Here is a 24,181-nt window from a genome sequence, read left to right on the forward strand (position 1 = left end):
TGAAACATTCTGTTACTCTTAAAATTCGTCTTGAAATGCCGTCTCTTACTATGTTCAATATTATTAATATGTTTTTAATTGAGTGACTACTGATTATCAGCAACCCCAAATTTCTGAAAATCGAATTTCTATTCAGGGGACAAGATTAGCTGGAAAATTTTTCATTAAGTTATAAACATGATGTAAAAAATTTTTATAAAAATATATTTCCATCACAAAAAATTATGTTATTGTATAAAAAAACATCTAATTATTAAAACGTTTTTTTTTTTTCCTCATAAAATTATGTGGAGATATTTATGTTTTATTTCCTAAATTGTAAGATAATCATTATTTGAAATATAAATATATTTAATTATTTCAAAATTTTTTGAACATTAATGAAAATAATTAAAAAAAATAGCTGTTATTATATTATATTTCGCATAAAATTATATTTGAACGTTTTTTTTTTTCTTTCTATAATTGTATGAGAGAAAATTTTAAATTTATAGAATTATTTTCCAAGATGTGGCTGAAAATACAAAAAAATGTAAATGACAATTCGGAGAAAGAACTTATGACTTCTATCATAAATTGTACGGCCGTAACCGGACTGGGACCTAAAAAACACAAAATGTCATATGAAAATTACTTAAAAAAAAGAAAGGGAATTTGTGCTTGAATAAATTCACGAATTGAAAAACTTTTACATACAACTATGCAATTAATTTTTATTCAAAGATAAATCTAATGACANAAAAAAAAAAAAAGTTTTTCAAAATTCGATTTCTCAGGAGCTATTCGACCGATTTCGCTCAAATTTTGTATTTTGCCAAGTAAAATAAAAATTTTTAAAAATATTTTCAAAAATTTTGTAAATTATAATTCCAAATTTTTCCGGACTATTATTAAATAAAATAATAATAAATATTTACAAAAATATTTTTTGCATGGAATTATCGTTAGATAAAAAATTGGAAACATTAAGATATGAAAGCCTCACTATCCAAGAAATTCTGATTTGAGGGAGTGGAAAACAAAAATACTAAGTAAATTAAAAATACCTCGCTAAACTTAAAAATTTACTAGGAGTGGAGGGACTTTCAAAGCACAATTGATTCAAAATCTCCCGAAGATTATTAGGTAACCAAAACAATTTCAGTCTAAATATTTGGTTCAGGTATTACAAAACTGGTGTTTCTAAAGTATAAAATTGGAGTCAGGAGATAAGATAGAAAAACAATGCAAACACTACCTAAAAACTTCTTCAGTGACGACAAGTGAAGATAGCACGTTTTTTTAGAGCAGTTGTTAGAAAAATTTTTTTATACCTTACGTGTCATCATCATATTTTAAGTTTGAAATCAATTTTTGATCTAAAAATAGAATCAAGTATAAGCCTATAACGTGAAGTTTAAGTAACGTCATAAGAAATCAGCAAAAATCATTAAAAATTTTTTTTAAAAAAAACTGAATTTGGCTGGCCAATTAAAAAATTAAGGACATCAAAATGTAGTTTTGCAACTCTTTTTAGACAATTGCAAAACCAAAATATAACTTAGAGGAGAGTATAAAGAATTCGTGTAATTTGCTTTGCTTTTGCTTTATAAAATTTAGCCAAAATAAAAAAAAAATAAAAAATTATCCTTCAGAGGTCAAAACAAAATATCTTTCACATGCCATACGCCATGCTGAAAATAAATAGTAAAAGTTACAGGCTCTTTAAAAAAATTTATTTTCAGAAATGAGTTTTCATAGTTAGGTCTTGAAAAATATCTATCGTTTCTTTAAACGTATCAATAAAAAAGCTTCGATTAATGCTCTAAATGATGCATCAGCTCCATATCAAAAGCTAAAACTAGCCGAAGTTTTAATTAGTTCGAAAAAGCTAGATTCAGAAATATTAAAAGTAGCAATGTCAAAGTTTTGTTTTTAAACTACTTATATAACTTAATTCTCAATTAGTTTCTTACTTTTTTTCTTCTTTTTTTTTAACGAAAATATTGAATGAGGAATGAAAATGCCTTCAAGGCTTTTGTCACATGATGAACATGAAATGGATAAAGAATATAATTTTGAAAAAATAGAATAATTGTTACTCTTTCATAATTGCCAAACTCTTTAATTCTGTATTTTTTTTTTAATTCCGAAAGTTAATAAGCATTAACTTTACTCTAATTAATAAATGTGCTTTTTTTTTTTAATCATAGTTTATGGTAGTATGATTTGATTGATCAATGATTGATTATCTGAAAGTCATTTTTTTCATATAGTTTTTTTTTTTCAATTTGATATTTATTCCTTTCTTATCTTAAAAAATTATTATTTATGATTTCTTACTTTAACCCTTTTACAATCGCTACCAAAATTATACAAATTCACTCTTTCCTTTTTTTCTTTTTTTTTGTGCTGGTTCGGGAAAACTCATTTTATTCATTGATCTATTCATTTCACAAAAACATTTCAGTAATAAAAGTTACAACTGTAAGTATTATTCGCAAAATAAGCCTAGATTTGTGTTTCTAAAATCATCCGTTAAAATTTTATAGCTGAAAACGTCAAGCTTTTTTTTTAGGAAAAATCGCGATTTTTTTTCTAACTATAATGCTAAGCCGCGATGGCTCAGGGGATATAGCGTTCGTCTTCCAATGAGGCGAAACGGATTCGAATTCCATTCGATACGAACTCCGCATCCGGCTTGCACCGACCACAGTGCTGACGTGAAATATCCTCAGTGGTAGACCGATAATGGGTTAGAGTCCTCTTGCCGTTAGGCTAACCGTGGAAGGTTCTCGTGGTCTTCCTCTCCATGTAACGCAAATGCGGGTTAGCTCCATCAAGAAGACCTCCGCGAAGGCAGATTTCTCCCAATACTCGATCCAGGAGTGCCCTTGTCTTCTGGATTGGGTTCAAATTTACAAGGCTACGGAGTTGAACAGTAGTAGTCGCAAACCCATAAAATTGGGTTGGCTGTTCAACGACGGTTATAAAATAAAATAAAACTGTTATCCTCGAGTGCAGGTGTGTTTTTTAAAAAAAAATTGACTGTTATCTCAATGTGTGTTTTAGAAAAGTATAATTCATTTATGTATAAGTTGTATAAATATTATTAAATAACATAATTTTCTGTTGATCCTTTAAAATTAATTCAAAGGCGTAGCTGGTAATTTCAACCACTTATGTATGCGATCACCCGGCTACGTTCAAGTTAAATCTACCAATGCCTTTTCCTCTGGCTCATTACTGGTCAAGAGATTTGTAACTACTTTTCAGTATAGTGGAGCCTAGCAGAGTCAAGTCTTCTAAGTGGTCAGATCAGATGGAATGTTTCTTTCGGGGAAAATACTTTTTATAATCGGGTATCTCACGAACAAAGCACAGTAACTTCAACTATTCTCTCTAAAGAACGGATTCTATTCAGAAAAATCGGTTACCTCTCCCAGAAACTGGTGTTTACTGGGGATAGACTCCCGAAAAAATGGGGTATGACATAAATCATCCCAGGTAAAGTTACATCACTCAATTCACCCCTGAAAATCTTCTTCCTTGTTTGGGTATTGTAGATGGAGAATTCTATCTTTTTCTTTATTGTAGACTTTTTGTCAGTTAGTGTTCTCCTCGATTTGATCCACCCAATGGCGAATCTGTGGCTCGATTTGGTGTATCCAATGACTAATTAGCAACAACACGAAAGATGGAAAAACGAGTGTGGTTGGGAAAGTATTGGCTATCTGTGATTTAAAAACTCCTGGTTGATTATAGAATCATGGGGGAAGGGAGAACCATTGGACAGAGATAACCATTGGGTCTTGTGCCAAGGAACTAAAAAAGGTGGAGTCATGGAGTGAGTTTAAGATTAAAATAAATAAATATTTATGAGCGGTTCTCAAAAGAGGAGAGCATATCACAGATCTAGACTTTTTTTTTTATCAGTGATTTAAAAAGTTCTGATTGGTTATAGAGTCATGGGGGAAGGGAGGACCATTGGGTCTTCTGCCATGGAACTAAAAAAGGTGGAGTCATGGAGTGTGTATAAGATTAAAGTAAATAAATATTTATTGGCTGTTCTCAAAACAGGAGAGTATGACACAGACCTAAACCTTTTTTTTTTTTATCTATGATTTAAAATGTCCTGATTGGTTATACAGTCATTGGAGAAGGGAGGACCATTGAGCCGAGGTAACCATTGGGTCTTTTGCCAAGGAACTAAATAAGGGGGAGTCATAGAGTGAGTTTAAGATTAAAATAAATAAATATTTATGGGCAGTTCTCAAAAGAGAAAAACATAACACAGATCTAAACTTTTTTTATCTATGATTTAAAAAGAAGAGAGCATAACACAGTTCTAAACTTTATTATCTACTAGCCGCCTAAGGCGGCCAGCTGTCCGCCACGCTGAAGGTTTTCACAAATAAAGTTTTNCGTATTTAAACAACAACCTCCTTTATACCTTTAAAATATACCTCGTTTATACCTTATTTATACCTCGATTTTTTCATAAGGGGAGTGTGGTTGGGAAAGTATTGGCTATCTGTGATTTAAAAAGTCCTGATTGATTATAGAATCATGGGGGAAGGGAGGACCATTGGATCTTGTGCCAAGGAACTAAAAAAGGTGGAGTCATGGAGTGAGTTTAAGATTAAAATAAATAAATATTTAAGAGCGGTTCTCAAAAGAGGAGAGCATATCACAGATCTAGACTTTTTTTTTTATCAGTGATTTAAAAAGTCCTGATTGGTTATAGAGTCATGGGGGAAGGGAGGACCATTGGGTCTTGTGCCAAGGAACTAAAAGAGGTGGAGTCATGGAGTGTGTTTAAGATTAAAGTAAATAAATATTTATGGGCGGTTCTCAAAAGAGGAGAGCATCACACAGATCTAGACTTGTTTGTCAGTGATTTAAGAAGTCCTGATTGGTTATAGAGTCATGGGGGAAGGGAGGACCATTGGGTCTTGTGCCAAGGAACTAAAAAAGGTGGAGTCATGGAGTGAGTTTAAGATTAAAATAAATAAATATTTATGGGCAGTTCTCAAAAGAGAAAAACATAACACAAATCTAAACTTTTTTTTATCTATGATTTAAAAAGAAGAGAGCATAACACAGTTCTAAACTTTTTTATATCTATGATTTAAAAAGAAGAGAGCATAACACAGTTCTAAACTTTATTATCTATGATTTAAAAAGTCTTGATTGGTCATGGAGAAAGGGAGAACTATTGAACCAAGGTAACCATTGGGTCTTGGGCCGAGAACTAAAAAAAAGTGGAAACATTATAGTGGAATAATATATTGGAGTTAATATAGTTAGTGGAGTAAATAATATAGTGGAGTTTAAGATTAAAATTAATGAATACTTATGGGCGGTTCTCAAAATAGGAGAGCACAACCCTGATCTAAACTTTTCGATCTGACACCAATTAGGCTTGAATTTATTTCGCGGTAAAAATTGTCAGCCAGCGAGCCAGAGCGTGATTTATTCGACTAACAAATTGCTAGTTTAAATAAATAAAAAAATAAATAAAAAAAAAAAAAAAAAGCTGGTTACAAAAAAGTATGGGAGCAAAAATTGTTTCTGATGGTTTGAATTTTTGAACTCTATTTCGTCTTGTTTCACATGATTTTTCAAATAAAAATTTTTTCGTAATAACGTTGTTATTACGACACGCGAATTTCATATTAGAGTCATTAACGACGATTTTATCGTAAGTTTTCATCTTTTGCTGATCACTTTTTCGATATTTATTCTTTTTCCTGTGATCTCCACATGATTTTTCGATCTTTGGTGTTTTTAATACTCTAATATTTTTTTTTCCAATGGCAGGCACGGAATTTGAATCTTTTGCCTATACTATGCCAGAATTGTTGCTCATTTCGCGTTACCCAGTGGGCACCTGTGAACCAAAGTCACGGAGGCGAGCAACATTGCCCACGCCACACTGCCACAAACCCGTTTATAGGGTGGGCCACATTCACACATCATACACACACACAACAGAGGACAACACAAAGAGAGAGAGAAACATCCATGCCCAGAGCGGGATTCGAACCCGCAGCCTATGGCTTCGCAGTCAGGCGCGCTAACCGCTCGGCCACCTGGCCGGCAATACTCTAATATTGCGACACCTGAAGTTCGAATTTGAGTGATTACTATTTAGCGCAGGATTAACAACGATTCCGTCGTAAATCAACATCGTTTGCCGATCTTTATCTCGGCAGTTATTTGTGCTATTTCTCATTTTTTGACATTTTTCTAAATTTTTATATTTTTAATTCTATATTTGAGTAATAATTTTTTTTTTTTTCTGCGTGTTCAATTCGCGTCGATTCCGTCTTAAATTCATCTCCTTTTCCGATCATTTTTAAAAATTCATTTTTTTTATTTATTTAGTTATTTTTGGCTGTTTTAACATGGTTTATTAAGTTCGGATTTTTGTAAAACATTTCTACATCCGAATTTTGAATTTAAGTAATCACCTTCGGACGGGCTGCATTCCCGACCTTCCATCGTTCATCTACATCCGTTTCCGTTCCCTTTTCTGCAGTTATTTTTCGTTTTTACGATCTTTTTCACACAGTTTTGCAAATAACGATATTTTTAATACAATGTTATTACGGAACGTGAACTTCAAATTTGACATTTAATTTTTTATGTGCTTAATTCGCTATCGTATATTTACATAATTTATTAATCATTATCTTCTTAACAGTTCAATTTCCACATCGTTTCTAAAATCAAGATATTTTAAATACGAAACTATTACTACCTACCTATTCGAAATCGCTCATATGAGCACTTAAACTTTCATACGACTATGAAAATTTAATATTAACTGAATACCTGTTCTTCGCACAGGCAGGGCCTGATTATCGCCTAGGCCCAATAGGCACGGGCCTAAGGTCCACACTTTCTTGGGAGCCTCAAAAATTAGTAAAAAATCCACAATATTACTTTTATGTTAAAAAAAAAATACTGAAAATAACAGTTTATCTGAAAAAAGGCATTTTTTATTTCAAATTTTCTTCATATTGTGATAAACCAAACTCGTATAAACATTGCACTAATCAAATTCGAAAGTACAGCTGAATTGTGCAGTTTTTACTTCAACGGTTTGCAATGCAAATGCAACGAGAATGCATATTTGCAAAGTCTCTTATAAATGATTAGTGTCAACAAGAACTAAAAGCTTATTCTTAACAAATATGTAAAGCTGCAGACGGAAGGCTACAATCTTTAAAATAATTCAGCTTATCAGTAGATTTTTAGCAAAATCACTGATTTCAATTGTTTGTGGTCACCAAACTATTTTTATTTTCACACAGCATCGTTTTGTTGTTTTACATTTTGCTTTAATATTTAGATGCTCAAACTTTATCTTAGAAATATAATCTTCAATTGTCTGCTTTCAAAATTTTTTTAGAATGTTTCTCTTGAATCATGCTGTTCAATAGATTATTTTTATTGTTAGGACTACTCTTCAGAAATTTAATTTCAAAGTATTTTGTTAGGGGCCCGGAAAATTGAGTGGGCCTTTGGCCTGAATTTGTCTTGATCACCCTGCGCACAGGGTGAGTAAAAACAAAAAAAGAATCAATAAATCAGTACTGAGAAACACAATGCAATTATGCTCAAAACTGAAAGGCATATACCAGCACAATTAAAGAGCTTGATGGAAGAACCAGGTGAATGGCATTCTTAGGGGAATTAATGAATTAGAGAAAATAACATAAAGTGGTTGCGTCAATATGGGCATGTTTAATGTAACAGAACTGCTTTTGCTATTTTTATTATTTTTTTTTAAATCTTAACATAGCTAATCCATATTAGTTTTTAGTAAGCTTGCATGATTTTTTATTTCAAATCAGGCAGTGGTAAATCAAATAAAGCAAAGAATTATTAGTCCCACCTTCAAATAAGTTGGTAATAAAATAATTCGGATACAACATCTTTTTTCGTTCTGAAAATGTCTCTTACGTGATTCTTCCACTAAGTTTTTCAATTAATGTAGCTAAAATAATTTTTTTTTAAAATTTAATATTATATGTTGTAATCTTCGGTGGCTCTAAGGTATTGAAGTAAGAAAAGCTCGTTGTTTGTAATTCATAACCATTGGAATAAAGATAAAATGTATTTAGCATGACTCGGCATGATGCTATTGCTCGCGGCCAATTCATAATAGTTAAAATTTACCACTATTAAATGATTTGTCTCAGGTACATATCACTTTCGAGGGGCTGGGGCCATAAAACACTTAATTCCATCGGTATTAATACTGCTTAGTTTTGGTGCAGCTACAATAATCACCGAATGTATCGGTGATTATTAGAACTGCACCAAAAGCAGGGTTCGTGATTTTTTTGATTTTTTTTAAAAAAATCAAAAGAATCAGATTTTTTTGATTTAAATCGGATTTTTTTGATTTAAATCAGATTTTTTTGATTTTTATTCAAATACACTGTATGAACTTTAATTTATGATTAAAAAAAATTATAAATGTTTAATCAAATTAACTTAATATTAAAACTATATTGTAACAATATTTTAGAAGCTCTAACTAAAATAATTTTTTATTATAATACATGGCTTTGAATGCATAGCAACCATTTTGAAACAAATGCATGAGTAAAATTTAAAGACTAGATGAAATAGAGAATTTAAAGAATATTTCAGTTGTCTGTCTAGGNTATAATCGGGTATCTCACGAACAAAGCACAGTAACTTCAACTATTCTCTCTAAAGAACGGATTCTATTCAGAAAAATAGGTTACCTCTCCCAGAAACTGGTTTTTACTGGGGATTAGAGGGGATAGATAGTCTCCTGAAAAAATGGGGTGTGACGTAAATTATCGCAGGTAAAGTTACATCACTCAATTCACCTCTGAAAATCTTCCTTCTTGTTTGGGTATTGAAGACGGAGGATCTATCTCCTTCGTTATATAAGACTTTTTGTCAGTTAGTGTTCTCCTCGATTTGGTCCACCCAATGGTGAATCTGTGGCTCGATTTGGTGTATCCAATGGCTAATTAGCAACAACACGAAAGATGGAAAAACGGGTGGGGTTGGGAAAGCACTGGCTATCTGTGATTTAAAAAGTCCTGGTTGATTATAGAGTCATGTGGGAAGGGATGACCATTGGGTCTTGTGACAAGGAACTAAAAAAGTTGGAGTCATGGAGTGAGTTTAAGATTAAAATAAATATTTATGAGCGGTTCTCAAATGCGGAGAGCATAACACAGACCTAGACTTTTCTTTATCAGTGATTTAAAAAGTCCTGATTGGTTTTAGAGTCATAGGGAAAGGGCCATTGGGATATTCCATCCAAGAGCCATTGGGTCTTGTGCCAAGGAACTAAAAAAGGTGGAGTCATGGAGTGAGTTTAAGATTAAAATAAATAAATATTTATGGGCGGTTCTCAAAAGAGGAGAGCATAACACAGATCTAGACTTTTTTTTATCGGTGATTTAAAAAGTCCTGATTGGTTATAGAGTCATGGGGGAAGGGAGGACCATTGGGTCTTGTGACAAGGAACTAAAAAAGTTGGAGTCATGGAGTGAGTTTAAGATTAAAATAAATATTTATGAGCGGTTCTCAAATGCGGAGAGCATAACACAGACCTAGACTTTTCTTTATCAGTGATTTAAAAAGTCCTGATTGGTTTTAGAGTCATAGGGAAAGGGCCATTGGGATATTCCATCCAAGAGCCATTGGGTCTTGTGCCAAGGAACTAAAAAAGGTGGAGTCATGGAGTGAGTTTAAGATTAAAATAAATAAATATTTATGGGCGGTTCTCAAAAGAGGAGAGCATAACACAGATCTAGACTTTTTTTTATCGGTGATTTAAAAAGTCCTGATTGGTTATAGAGTCATGGGGGAAGGGAGGACCATTGGGTCTTGTGACAAGGAACTAAAAAAGTTGGAGTCATGGAGTGAGTTTAAGATTAAAATAAATATTTATGAGCGGTTCTCAAATGCGGAGAGCATAACACAGACCTAGACTTTTCTTTATCAGTGATTTAAAAAGAAGAGAGCATAACACAGTTCTAAACTTTTTTATCTATGATTTAAAAAGTCTTGATTGGTCTTGGGCCGAGGAACTAAGAAAAAAGTGGAATTATTATAGTGGAGTTAATATAGTTAGTGGAATAATGTAGTGGAGTAAATAATATAGTGGTCTAAATAATATAGTGGAGCTTAAGATTAAAATTAATGAACATTTATGGGTGGCTCTCAAAAGGGGAGAGCACAACCCTGATCTAAACTTTTCGATCTGACATCAATTAAGCTTGAATTTATTTCGCGGTAAAAATGTTAGAGTAATAATTTTTATTAGAGACAGCCAGCGAGCCAGAGCGTGATTTATTCGACTAGCAAATTGCTAGTTTAAAAAAAAATAAAAATTAAAAACGCTAGTTACAAAAAAGTATGGGAGCGGAAATTGTTTTAGTAACTTCTGATGGTCTGAATTTTTGAACTCCATTTCGTCTTGTTTCACATGATTTTTCAAATTAAAAATTTTTAATACATTGTTATTTCGACACGCGAATTTCAAATTTGAGTCATTAACGACGATTTCATCGTAAGTTTTCTTTTTTTTGCTGATCACTTTTTCGATATTTATTCTTTTTTCTGTGATCTCCACAAGAGTTTTCGATCTTTGGTGTTTTTAATACAATAATATTGCGACACCTGAAGTTCGAATTTGAGTGATTACTATTTAGCGCAGGATTAACAACGATTCCATCGTAAATCAGCATCGTTTGCCGATCTTTATCTCGGCAGTTATTTGAACTATTTCTCGTTTTTTTGGCATTTTTTCTGAATTTTTATATTTTTAATTTTATATTAGAGTAATAATTTTTTTTTTTTTTTTTTGCGTGTTCAGTTTGCGTCGATTTCGTCTTAAATTCATCTCCTTTTCCGATCATTTTTAAAAAATGATTTTTTTCATTCATTTTTTTTATTTATTTAGTTATTTTTGGCTGTTTCAACATGGTTTATTAAATTCGGATTTTTGTAAAACATTTCTACATCCGAATTTTGAATTTAAGTAATCACCTTTGGACGGGCTGCATTCCCGACCATTCCATCGTTCATCTACATCCGTTTCCATTCCTTTTTCTGCAGTTATTCTTCGTTTTTACGATCTTTTTCACACAGTTTTGCAAATAACGATATTTTTAATACAGTAGGGAACCGATTATCCGGGACCATCGCTATTCCGGATAACTGATTTTTCCGGTTTTCTGAATCGCTACAAAATTGTTAAACTCAACTAAAAAAAAAAATATTAGGAAATAATCTTAAAAAGAAGAAAAAACGATGAAGTAATACAGTAATGATTATTTCTAAAAAGATGGTATGGTAAACATCTTTCAAAAAAGAAAAAAAAATCCTAAAATCTTATGAGGAAAAAAAAATTTTTTTTTTAAATGGCGGGAAAATTTACCGAATTTCGTTCCGGTTTTTTGGTTTTCCGGTTTTCTGATTTCCGGATAACGGGTTCTGTACTGTACAATGTTATTACGGAACGTGAACTTCAAATTTGACTATTAATTTTTTATACGCTCAATTCGCGACTTAGGCTATCGTATATTTACATAATTTATTAATCATTATCTTCTTAACAGTTCAATTTCCACATCGTTTCTGATATCTCGATACTTTAAATACGAAATTATTACTACCTACGTATTCGAAATCGCTCATATGAGCACTTAAACTTTCATACGACTATAAAAATTTTATATTAACTGAATACCTGTTCTTCGCACAGGGTGAATAAAAAATAAAAAAAATGAATCAATAAATCAGTACTGAGAAACACAACGCAATCATGTTCAAAACTGAAAGGCATATACCAACACAATTAAAGAGCTTGATGGAAGAACCAGGTGAATGGCATTCTTAGGGGAATTAATTAATTAGAGAAAATAACAAAAAGTGGTTGCCTCAATATGGGTATGTTAAATGTAACAACTGCTTTTGCTGATTTTTTTTTATCCTTACATAACTAATCCGTATTAGTTTGTAGTAAGCTGGCAGTGGTAAACCAAATAAAGCAAAGAATTAAAAGTCCCACCTTCCAATAAATTGGTAATAAAATAATTCGGATACAACTTCTTTTTTCGTTCTGAAAATGTCACTTACCTGATTCTTCCACTAAGTTTTTCAATTAATGTAGCTAAAATAATTTCATTTTTTTTTTATTTAATATTATATGTTGTAATCTTCGATGGCTCTACGTTATTGAAGTAAGCAAAGCTTGTTGTTAGCAATTCATACCATTGGAATAAAGATAGAATGTATTTAGCATCACTTGACATGATGCTATTGCTTGCGGCCAATTCATAATAGTTAAAATTTACTACTATTTAATGATTTTTTTCAGGTACGTATTTCTTTCGAGAGGCTGGGGCCGTAAAACATTTAATTCCCTCGGTATTAAAACTGCTTAGTTTTGGTTCAGTTATAACAATCACAGAACGTATCGGTGATTATTACAACTGCAACAAAAATCACCAATATAGTATTTTATACCTATATTAGTATATTTGATACTTGTCACATAACCCTTCAGCATTTGAGTTTATATACATATTTGTCAGTGGCACACAGCCAACTAAAGCTAAATTTTATTATTATTATTATTTTTTTTTTAAGAAGGAAAAAGAAAATTAAGAACTTTATAAGGATTTTAGAGCATGAAAATTTCTCTATCTGACCTTTAATTTATTGTTAAGGTATTAAGTAGTGGTGGAAAAAAGTTATTTTAATTAAAATTCATTAAAATATTAATACACTATCTTAGCTACCACTAGAGAAAATATTTTCTGAAACTACGGAAAATCCGTTGTAGAATTCTTATCAAAACCAATTCGCCAATTACCATAATACCTGTAGTACATATTACCGACAGTGTATATATATGAATTAAACGTTATTGAAAAGGAATTTCGGCTTTAGTTGGTATATACACTGACAAATATATTTTTTACAAAACTTAAATGTTAAAGGGTTATGTAGTAAGTACCAAATATGCTAATACAAGCATAAAATATTATAATGATATGTTTGGTGGTGATTAAAATAGAACCAATAGTAAACAGTTTAAATACCGATATTTTAGGAAGAAGTGTTTTACATCTCCTCGAAAGGGATATGTGCCCGAGAAAATTATTTGATACCACCAAAAAGGGCAACAAATCATATTACTCGTAAATATAAAAAAAGAAATTATTTTAACTATATTAATTGAAAAACTTAGTGGAAGAAGTAAGTAAGTGACATTTTCAGAATGATTCATTGCATTCTTTGCTTTATTGCTCCTAATTTTATGTAAAACCAAATTACCTAAAAAATAGAACCTTATTGCCTAATTGGGTATAATATAGCCTACGTCACAGGTTGTGTTGTTCCTACTAAATTTAACCCATGAACGGCATTTTCTGCGAGCCTAACTTCAAGCCACAAATAAACAAACGAAGTGTTCGATCGTTTAAATAGCTGCTCGCCAGATTTTATTGCATTATAAAGAAAAGTTATTGAAACTAAATACAACTAAATGAACAACAACAACTGAAACAAATAACAGCAACTACTAATAACAATAACTAAATAAACAACAACTAAATTCCATTCGTTTAGCATTGCGTCATATGTTGTTCCTACTAAATCGAAGTAGTTGTGTTTTTTTCATATTATACCCAATTTGAAATAAAAATCATGCTAGCATACTAAAAATTTATGTGATTAGTTATGTTAAGATTTAAAAGAAGGCAAAAGCAGTTATTCATTAAATCCCCAAAAATGTAACTTACCTGGTTCTTCCATTGGTTGGTGGTTGGTTGGTGTCGTATCCTCTATAGAATCATATTTCATGGTGTGCTTGAATAGTTTTTGTTATTTCTATGGCATTAAAAGAATACAAATCCTCTTCTGTGGGGTAGTTTAAAAGGTGAAGGCCTGCAGCGACTGCAGGGCAGTTAAAAACATGATATGGTGTCAGTTCCACATTAAGACAGTTGCCACAGTTTTGATATTTTCTAGTCTTATCTGTAGAAATTTTCATGTTTTTATGATGTTTTGTTCTTAGTCTGATGAGAGTAGTGGCTGTCTTCCTATCGATGTCAAGATTAGTTATTTGATCTTGGGCTTTGATTTTTGAAAACATCATGAGGAGGGGGGTTGCCAGAGCCTACGAAGAGGTTGGACTTCTGCCTGTTGGTCCGCGGGAGGTATTTTATTTCCCTCCTACCACCCAAAGGTATTAGCCGATGGAGGCATTCCCCGATCCGCCACCTGGGGACGCGCTCTCTAGGGGTTACAGGCTCCCCCGAGAGGGTTCTTCCATTGAGCTCTTTAATTGTGTCGGTATATGCTTTTCAGTATTTGAGCATGATTTCGTAGTGTTTCTTTACTCTGATTTATTGATTCTTCACTTATTTTTTATTCACCCCCTGCGAAGAACGGGTATTCAGCTAGTATTATATAAAGTACTGTAGTATTGGATTTTTTTACTGTTCTCTGAATCAGTAAAAAAACCCCGCTTTGGCGCATTCGATAGCGCAATTCTTGAAAATAATGACGGTACTACTTCATTTAATATCAATATTTTAATCTTGAATTACTTAGTTAGAAATTTTTTTTTAAAAAAAAACATTTTCCATCATTGAAGAAAACTTCAGTTCTTCATGCATTTTTCACCACATAAACTCACTCAAATACGATTCACGTCAATAATCGTTTGGCAATTTTTTTCTCCCTGTCAGAAACGAAGTACTATTACAATAATTACTAAAAGCACGAATAGTCTAATTATTACGAATAGTCGAACTAAGATGATGTTACAATAATTATTTATAATATTCCCACTAAAGAATTATTTTTCTTACACACCTACCGCAATGCTTCTATTTTTTGTTTATTATTGCCTTACATTTTCTTTCCCTTTTATAACATTATTTGGTTTATCAAAAATAATATCAATGATATCGAATTAATTACCACCGAAACTCACTTTTGCATAATTTACATCATTTTTATCCCCTGATCGTAAAAATGTATAAATTTATCACGTTTTCAGTGGATTATCTTTTTATAAATCATTTCAATTTTATTTTATTTATTTTTCACCAAGTTTTAGGAACACTTTTATTAGCAAAAAAAAAAGTAATTTCATGGATTTCACAATATCCTGATTTGTAGATATCAAAAAATAATTATCCATATCTGATTTTTTTTCCTCTGCTTATTATAAATTAAAGCCAACGAAAATAACAGTACAAGAAATACAGATGAAACGAAAATCAAACGAACAACCAAAGACGACCGCTATCGAGGTTTTAGATATTCCGCCATGGTGCTTCGAGCATTTTCATTGGCTAACAGTCGGGAAGAAGATTCACCCCTATTGTATGCCTGAAATATTTACTCCCCGAAACCTGCCCTAAAAATACCAAAATTTAAAACAGTGGACGGTATGACATCAAGGGGAGGTGTCAACCGCTGTAGTTCTACAGCTAGTCGGACTAGTTGGTTTGTTTAGAAAAGTTCTGGGCTCTCTTTAAAACTTTTTACTAAGTTGCACATTATTAAAAACTAAAGCTGGTAGAAATTCAGTTGTTGTTGCCAATGTTTACAGACTTCACCACGTGAAAGCAAGAATAAAGAGGCGTTTTTTTAATGACCTTTTGTTTCATTTATATGTAGCGGTGAGCAAAATTGCTTATAATCAAATTTCCTAAACTAAGAAACACTCATTAAAACATAAATGTTTAGAAAGAAAAAAAAAACAATCACCACACTAATCAAGTTGGATTACTTGTTACTTTAATAACCTCATCACGAAATAACAGAAATGAAGTGACATTTCCAATAAACTTGCGCATTTTTTATATCTAGTGGTAGGCCAAAATAGTTTAAAAATAAATTTTAGTATGTTAAGATTCCTTTTCTTCAAACTACCTCTGATAGGTGCAATATACTTCGTATTTGTAATGACAAGAGTTGTATAGCAGCCCATGAGTTTCATTTGAAATCAAATAGTCTACTACGCTATTATGTTTTGTTTTTTTTCTTTCGATTATTTCTCTGTTTTAAAAACTGATCTTTTACAATTCTTTCTTTTATCGCATGAAATTAACTCCACACTATTCCATTGTCTCGAACATTAGATTTCATTAATTTTTTTTTAAAAAAGGTTTCTTTTACATTTTTTTAAAAAAAATTATATGATAAAAAGATTTGCCTTCTTTTTTTTGTTCGAAATTTTCTTTTTTCTTTTTTTCCTTTGGGACCGTTCGCTTTTTGAAAAGCGTTAAAAATATAAATGCTGAATAAAATTGATGTCAGTAATGGAATGCATTATTTTAAAAGAAAACTTATTGATTTATTTGTATTTGATTCGGGATACAAGGGACTTTATGACTTTACTTTATGATACATTACTAGCAGCCATTATTTTATGCTTTTTGGTGAGAATTATTTTTGTATGTATGGGTATTGAAAAAACACTTGAATCGATAATCGAAAGCAGAAATTATTCCACTTTCGTTAAGACCTGAAATCATCTCTGAATCATCAACAAAATGTATCTAAATTTCTCATGTTGTTTGGGCTTCTTTTTCCAAATGAAATTTAAATATTTTTTTTTTCTAGATAAAGATGTGGCACTACAAAAATAAGCAGCCATTGTGCTGAGGTTTCTGTTTTCTTTCACGTTTTCAAAAGTAAAAATTTCATTAAATCCATCATACCTGAGTTTTAACTTAAGAAAACGCCATACCCAGGGAAAAAACCCAAATTGGCAAAATCAGTGGTAAGTCTCGCACTTTGGGGGCGTCGCTTTGAGGGAGGAGCAAATTAATATTTTTATTTATTTATTTTTTTTTTGTGACGTAGAAAGTATGTCAAGCAGCAGAGTACTCATACGTTATTTAAAAACGCTTTAAATGCATCTTCATTCAAAAAAAATTTTAACAAATTTTTCGACAAAAGCAAAAAATCTTTCTTAAATTTTTACATTAATGTTACGTTAAATTTTTACACATATCAGTAAAAATGCAGCGAGTGAGGAACAAAAAATTCACAAGGTTGAATTTCATTTAGTTTTTCCAAATTGTTAAACTAGAAAATAATAACAGAATTAATTAAAACTTCCCAATTGAAAATTAATAAATTAACAGAAAGAATAAACTTTCAAGAAATAATAAGTTTAAGTCTTAAATAAGTAAAATGATAAGGATTAATATAATAGTAAGAGGAAATTGGAAGTAAAAAAATATAAAAAAAATTAAAGTGATGTAGAAAACAAATTAACCAAAAATTCAACAGATTTAAGAATTTTTGAAATGGAATCTTCTGGTTATTTAAAAAAACAGAATAAAATATTCCAAATTTTGCTAAATAAGAAAAATAAATAACCACACTTTAGTGTAGTGATAAATTATCACATTTTTGATAAAAAATCAACTTTAAAGTTTCTCAGAACATTAGTTCATGTATTATGTTAATAAAATTTGCGAGATTCGAAACAATTTCTAAGTGACGAAACAAAAATAGTTCCGTAAATTAATAAATAATTATTCCCATTAATTTTAAATGATAACTGATATTCCTATTGCTCTTAAATAATAACCGATAAAAAAATCTCTTAAATAAAATCAAAAAAGAAGGGGGGGGGGTGAAGGGATAGCTGTGAAACTACAAAATAACATAAAAAATATCAATGAAAATGATAAAGAGTACTTAATGTAGACGAATTAAGTCAATGAAGTAATATTGTGTCAAAAGTAAGTAGAAAGTAGTAGTTAGTAAGTAGAGTAAGTAAGTAAGTAAGTAGAAAGTAAGTAGTAAGTAATAGAGTAAGTAGAAAAGTTAAGTAATTATAATTAAGTTAATTTTTAGTAGAAAAATTTAGAATAGAAATAAAAATCAAAGAGGAAAAGTGGGAATAAAAATAAAGTAGGGCTAGAGCTTATCAGAAGAGAATGAATACTCACCCCTGTTAAATAAGTAGGTTGAGGGACTCATTTTTTTCCTACAAGCTTTTAAAAGATAAGTATATGAGAAATGTTCTTAGGATAATTTTGGCGTAGGTTTGATCCCCACACTGGGCAAAATAGAAATTCATTATTAAGAATTATTTTATTTACCGATAAATGATGAAATACAATACATATAAGATTACTAATCAATTTAATAATCGTATCTAATAGTATAAATAATTCAAAATTTTTTAGTAATTGTAATTAATAATAATTCTAGAATTACTGTTAAATAATAAATTTTTAGTAAAAATTTAGAATTTAATAGTAATTCTAAATTTTTTAAATAAAAAAAGGTTTTGCTTAATTTGATTTATTTAATTTTAAAAAAAATTATTACAAAAATTAATTAACATACATTAACAGACATTACATACGTACATAATATACAATAACATAACAATTTACATACCCGTTATTATTAATTATTTTATTTTATACTCACTTAAAAATTATGTATATTAGAAAATTCTTTATTAATAAACATTTAATATTATTAAATAATATATATTATTCAAAACATAATATACTTTAATTTATATTATTTAAATATACGAAATCAAATACTTTTATTTACAATAAATCTTAGACTTTTTAATATATGATGCTTTCTTAAAATATTTATTAATTCATATGAATACATACAACAAACATAATATTCTTTTTTTATTTAATACTAATTCAAATTATTATAAAATATAAATTTAATTAAAATAATTTTCACTAAATTTATCAATTTATTTATAGATATATTAATTACTATGAAATAATATTAATAATAATAATATTAAGATTATCTATATTAAACCTATTCATATTAAATATAAACTAATTTAAAAGCTATTAATTTATTCTGGTTCTTACATTCACACATAAATAGCGACATCAGAGTAAGTACAAGTTCATGATAACTGACATCGCAACACGAAAAACGCAATACTAATATTATGGCGTAGAAATAAAACCAGCACGACGTTACAATTCAGATAATAATTCAGATTTAAGTATTTTGTAAAGTAAATGTGCATAGTAATTTTCTTTTCAATGCTTAAATTACTTTTAAAAATGTTAGTTATATTCTGTGCATCTTTCTGAAAAATATGCTTTTTACTTTTCAAAACTATATTTTGCTTTTTATGAGTTTCAATTATTTACAACATCATCATTTTGTAATATTTACTTGAATATATCTAAGTCACATTGCTCAGGTTCATTACGTTAAAAGACTTTTAGGAAAATATTTTTTTAAATTTTAATCTTACAATATTACATTTTTAAGGTAAATAATAATTTGCACTTGTTCTTCAAACTCACAATATAATTTAAATTTCTTAATTTTAAAAACGTTGAAGTATTTTTCATCAGTTTTTAACAAAAACTTCTCTATTGATCTTGTTTTTCCCGTTCATGTACGAACATTTTTTGTTGATATCTAATGTGTTTTTTATGTTTAGGTTTCATTATTACGTAGTTTCTTTTTCTTTTTTTGATTTGGGCAGACAACATATTTCGAATAATAATAATCATATCTTAGACATTAATAATCGTATCTTAGGCTTGAGGTCTACATTAATCTTACACTTAATAGTAGAGATTCATGTATAAAACTTTTAATTTTCTAAAAAAAATTTCCAACAAAGAATAGCATGTTAGATTTTTAATCACTGTAATTATCAATAATTTGACACTTTCCGTTGAGATTAATTGCTGAAAACAATAAACATGATTATTCCTCATGATAGAAACTTAAAAAATACACAGATTTAAAAGCACAATTCATTCAGTTTGGGATTATTTTGAATTAAGTTAATATAAAAATTTATTGTACGTTCCAGCAATTTAGTAGCTTCTCGATGAATCATCTATTTTAAACACTGATTTCAATCCTATATTTTAAAATGATTTGTATCAGGATCTTCTGATTTTTGTTTAAATAATTACTTTATTGACACATGTTGATATTACTTTAGGTTTACTTTTTTAATAGCATCTGAGAATTCACATCACTCACTTCACTCAATATTTTATTTAAAAAATATATTGTGGTTCACATCTGTATTAATATTTTTCTTAGACTGACCTAATTGCTCTAAATACCCCAAAATGACAATTACTAAGATGCATGCTCAGCTTCCTTAGATGCATCCCAATTTGTAATAAGTTCTAAAATAATTCCGCGACACATGTTGATAGTACTTTAGGTTTACTTTTTTAATAGCATCTGAGAATTCACTTCACTCAATAATTTCTTTGAAAAATATATTGTAGTTCATATTTGTATTCATATTTTTCTTAGACTAACCTAATTGCTCTAAATACCCCCAAATGACAATTACTAAGATGCATGCTCAGCTTCCTTAGATGCATCCCAATTTGTAAAAAGTTCTAAAATAATTCCGTGACACATGTTGATAGTACTTTAGGTTTACTTTTTTAATAGCATCTGAGAATTCACATCACTCACTTCACTCAATATTTTATTTGAAAAATATATTGTAGTTCACATCTGTATTCATATCTTTCTTAGACTGACCTAATTGCTCTAAATACTCCAAAATGACTATTACTAAAGATGCATGCACAGCTTCCTTAGATGCATCCCAATTTGTGATAAGTTCTAAAATAATTCCGTGACACATGTTGATAGTACTTTAGGTTTACTTTTTTAATAGCATCTGAGAATTCACATCACTCACTTCACTCAATATTTTATTTGAAAAATATATTGTAGTTCACATCTGTATTCATATTTTTCGTAGACTGACCTAATTGCTCTAAATACCCCAAAATGACTATTACTAAGATGCATCCCAATTTGTGCTAAGTTCTAAAATAATTCCGTATACCATGAGTATTTAAATAATGAAAGGAAAAATAAAAAAATCATTTAGAATATGGTTATTTTTATAAATGCTTGCAATTCTACTTTTGATATTGTAAAATATAAAAAAAAATCTGCTAATTTATCTCTCCCAAATACATCTTTATCCTAAAAAAAATCTTAAAAAAAATATATTAACATTATTTCTGTGACTCAAATTGTGCTTTTCGTTGCAAAACACTACTTAGGAAGCATTTTATTCCTATTCTATTAAAAAAAAAATTTGAAATAACTTCGCATTGTTCATTGATAACTTGTTTGAACTTTTTGAAACCAACACATTCTAAAAAATAGTCTTCAGCACGTGATACACTTTTCTACCTTAATCTTAATTCAGATCTCATTAAAATTTGACGAAGTTGTTTAAAAATCATAATGTTAACGGGAAAATCATTATTCTCCGTCATTTCTCATTATCCTACTTCATAATGTTTAACGAAGTTGTTTAAAAATCATAATGTTAACGGGAAAATTATTATTCTCCGTCATTTCTCATTATCATACTTCATAATGTTTAACGAAGTTGTTTAAAAATCATCATGTTAACGGGAAAATCATTATTCTCCGTTATTTCTCATTATCATACTTCACAATGTTTGATGGCCAATGCAGGGTTAAGTTGCATTTCATTAACAGGCGTTCACATTTAGTGGAGCAGCATGTTTTTCATTTAAGCTAATGATACATTCGGAATTGTTCCTCGTGAATTGCATATTCGTATAAAAAAGAATAAAATCTTTATCTAAAATCAAATTAATGCTCAGTATGTCCCTTACTGAAATGCCTCAGAGAGCATTTTATCATCATACTGATCACTTTTTTATTGGAGTTTTATCTAGTGAATGCATAATTCTATTTAAAACCACTCGTTACTGTTAAATTTGAAAAATAAAATTTTATTATATAACGATTTCTTCAAGTTTGTAATTGTTTAATTTGAGAACTGACAGTCTCATTTTTATTGGCACGGTTACTTCTACGAAATATAATATACATTTATGTTTAAACGTAGAGATAATACTTACATAAAAAGATAAATATATTTTTTAGAGAAATAATTTCTTAATATTTAAAAAAATATCTATTTTAAATTTTAACTTTAAAAAAAAAGAAAGAAATGAGACTTATTTTCACACAAACAATTTATTTAAAAATAAAAAGCATTTTTCTAAAAAATAATCATTTTATTAAAACGCATAAGAATATTTTTCTTAAAAAATAAAATTTTAGAACAAAATTTTTTATTTCAATCGCAAAATCTTTTTTTTTCCTGATTCGCAAAAACTGAAACTTATATTTCCTGTAACATAAAAATATATTTTAAGAAAAAATGTTTGAGGCAATTTTTTCTTAAACAAATATGTTTAGTTTTCGAGAATTCGAGACTCGAAAGCAAAAATTATTTATCGAAAAATTTAAAAAATAAATTCTAGAACAGATCTTTTTTAACCTAAAAAAAAGCATAAAAAATTTATTTTTTTTGAAATTCAAAACTGGAGAAATGTTTTTCTTATATTAAATTAATATTTTTTTTATTACGAACTAATTTGCTTTTTTTGTTAAAATTTAAAGATATTTTATGTCTATATAAAAAAATATGTTTCATAAGAAATTAAAATTAATTAAATTAAAATTAATTTTTTTTCTCCATTTCCTTGAAACATATTTTAGGATAATTTTCACAAAATAATAAAAGGATTCACCAAACGACTTTTTTTGATAATAAATTCTTCTGTATAGTGAATTTTGAGAGCCTAAGACTAAAACTTAATTCATTTGAAACTGTAATCTAACAAATGAACTAATTTAATGAAATATAAACTAATTTCTTTAATATAGAACAGGGGTATCCGACTGGCTGCCCGGGGGCCGCAAAGCCTTTTATTCTGGCCCGCGAACTAAAATATATTGGTTGTCATTTTTTAGCGGACAATTTTCGTAAAAAATCTATATGGGTTTAAAATACTTTTCTCATTAATAAAAACCTAATTTCATCGTTTCTGTGAAATTTAACATACCAACGGTGCAAAGAAATTTATTTCTCAGGTTTTGCGCCCAAAAAAATATTTATTCAAATACAAAAATAATCGTGTATGTTGCTCTATTTTATTTCATTTTTTTGTATTCTGTGAATAAAATTTAGCGTGTGCGTATCAGAAATTTTCTCGAAGAAATTCTCCAATTTAACTTCTTGAAACCACTCATTTTGGACGAAAATATTTACACACACTTTTGTAAATTTAAAATGTAAATATCTATTCTCTGGTGGTTGTAGCAGACTAACCTCAATTTTCTAATTGAATATTTTGTGTGCTACCGTGTAAGTTTTAATACCAACCTTTTTAAAGCTTTATATTTTAACAATTAGATATCTGTTGCACATTATTTGTTTAATACATGGGTGCACATTAAAGTTATTGTAGCCCGAATTAATATTATTTATTTAATATTCTTAAAAATAATTTTAATTACAATTAAATATTTTTAAAAATCTACTTATTTTAATTTGTAATTCAATACTTTAGTTTCGTACATCTTGATAAAAATCTGACAGTAATATTTAATGTTCCTTCAAACATAAAAGAGTCCTACATAAAATTTTGATAAAGTTGCGGCCCGCCATTTGATTTGTGTTTTTAATTGTGGCCCCCAGCCTCATGTAAGTTGGAAACCCCTGATATAGAACGTAGTAGGTAGAAAGGTTTTATTAACTTCCAGTGTTTTCTTTCGTTTCCAAAAAACAGAACGTTATTATCTTGAAAATTGATGATTATAGGCAGGACTGAACTGCCCATAGAATAACATGGGGGTTGCTTCTGCTATGAAGAATAAACACCAGGAAAAAACACTGATTTGATATCAATACCTACAGTCATTCACGAAAGGAGATGTCTTGTGCGAAAATTATCGTATGGTATAGTAATCTTTTTCATCTCATAGCTTTATTATCATTTTACATATACCCCATCTAATCGATACACTTTTTCAAAGAGTCATCACTAACTACTAAACCTTTACTTCAATTTTACTTGAATTTATATTTTACGACCGTATAATAATTAATTCCCTTTTAGAACTTACAATTTCATTCTTAACTCCGCTATTATGTAAGACATAACTTCTTTGTATATCGACGAATTTGACAAGAAGTGAAAGTAAAAATGTATTTTAAAAAAATCAAGTAAATATATTACATCAACTAAGAAATGGCTGGAGGAATCTGAAATATATATTTTCTTAGCTCTATACAAATAATATCTCCCAAGTAAAAATAGTA

The 24,181-nt window shown here is 29.5% G+C and overlaps 1 long non-coding RNA gene across 1 annotated transcript in view; it reads left to right on the forward strand.

The window, feature by feature from the left end:
- Positions 1 to 24,181, forward strand: part of LOC139424947 (uncharacterized) — a 45,214-nt gene that overhangs the window by 417 nt on the left and 20,616 nt on the right. The window lies entirely within an intron of this gene.

Source organism: Parasteatoda tepidariorum, chromosome 2, assembly GCF_043381705.1.
Source record: "Parasteatoda tepidariorum isolate YZ-2023 chromosome 2, CAS_Ptep_4.0, whole genome shotgun sequence".
Classification (NCBI taxonomy): Eukaryota; Metazoa; Arthropoda; class Arachnida; order Araneae; family Theridiidae; genus Parasteatoda; species Parasteatoda tepidariorum.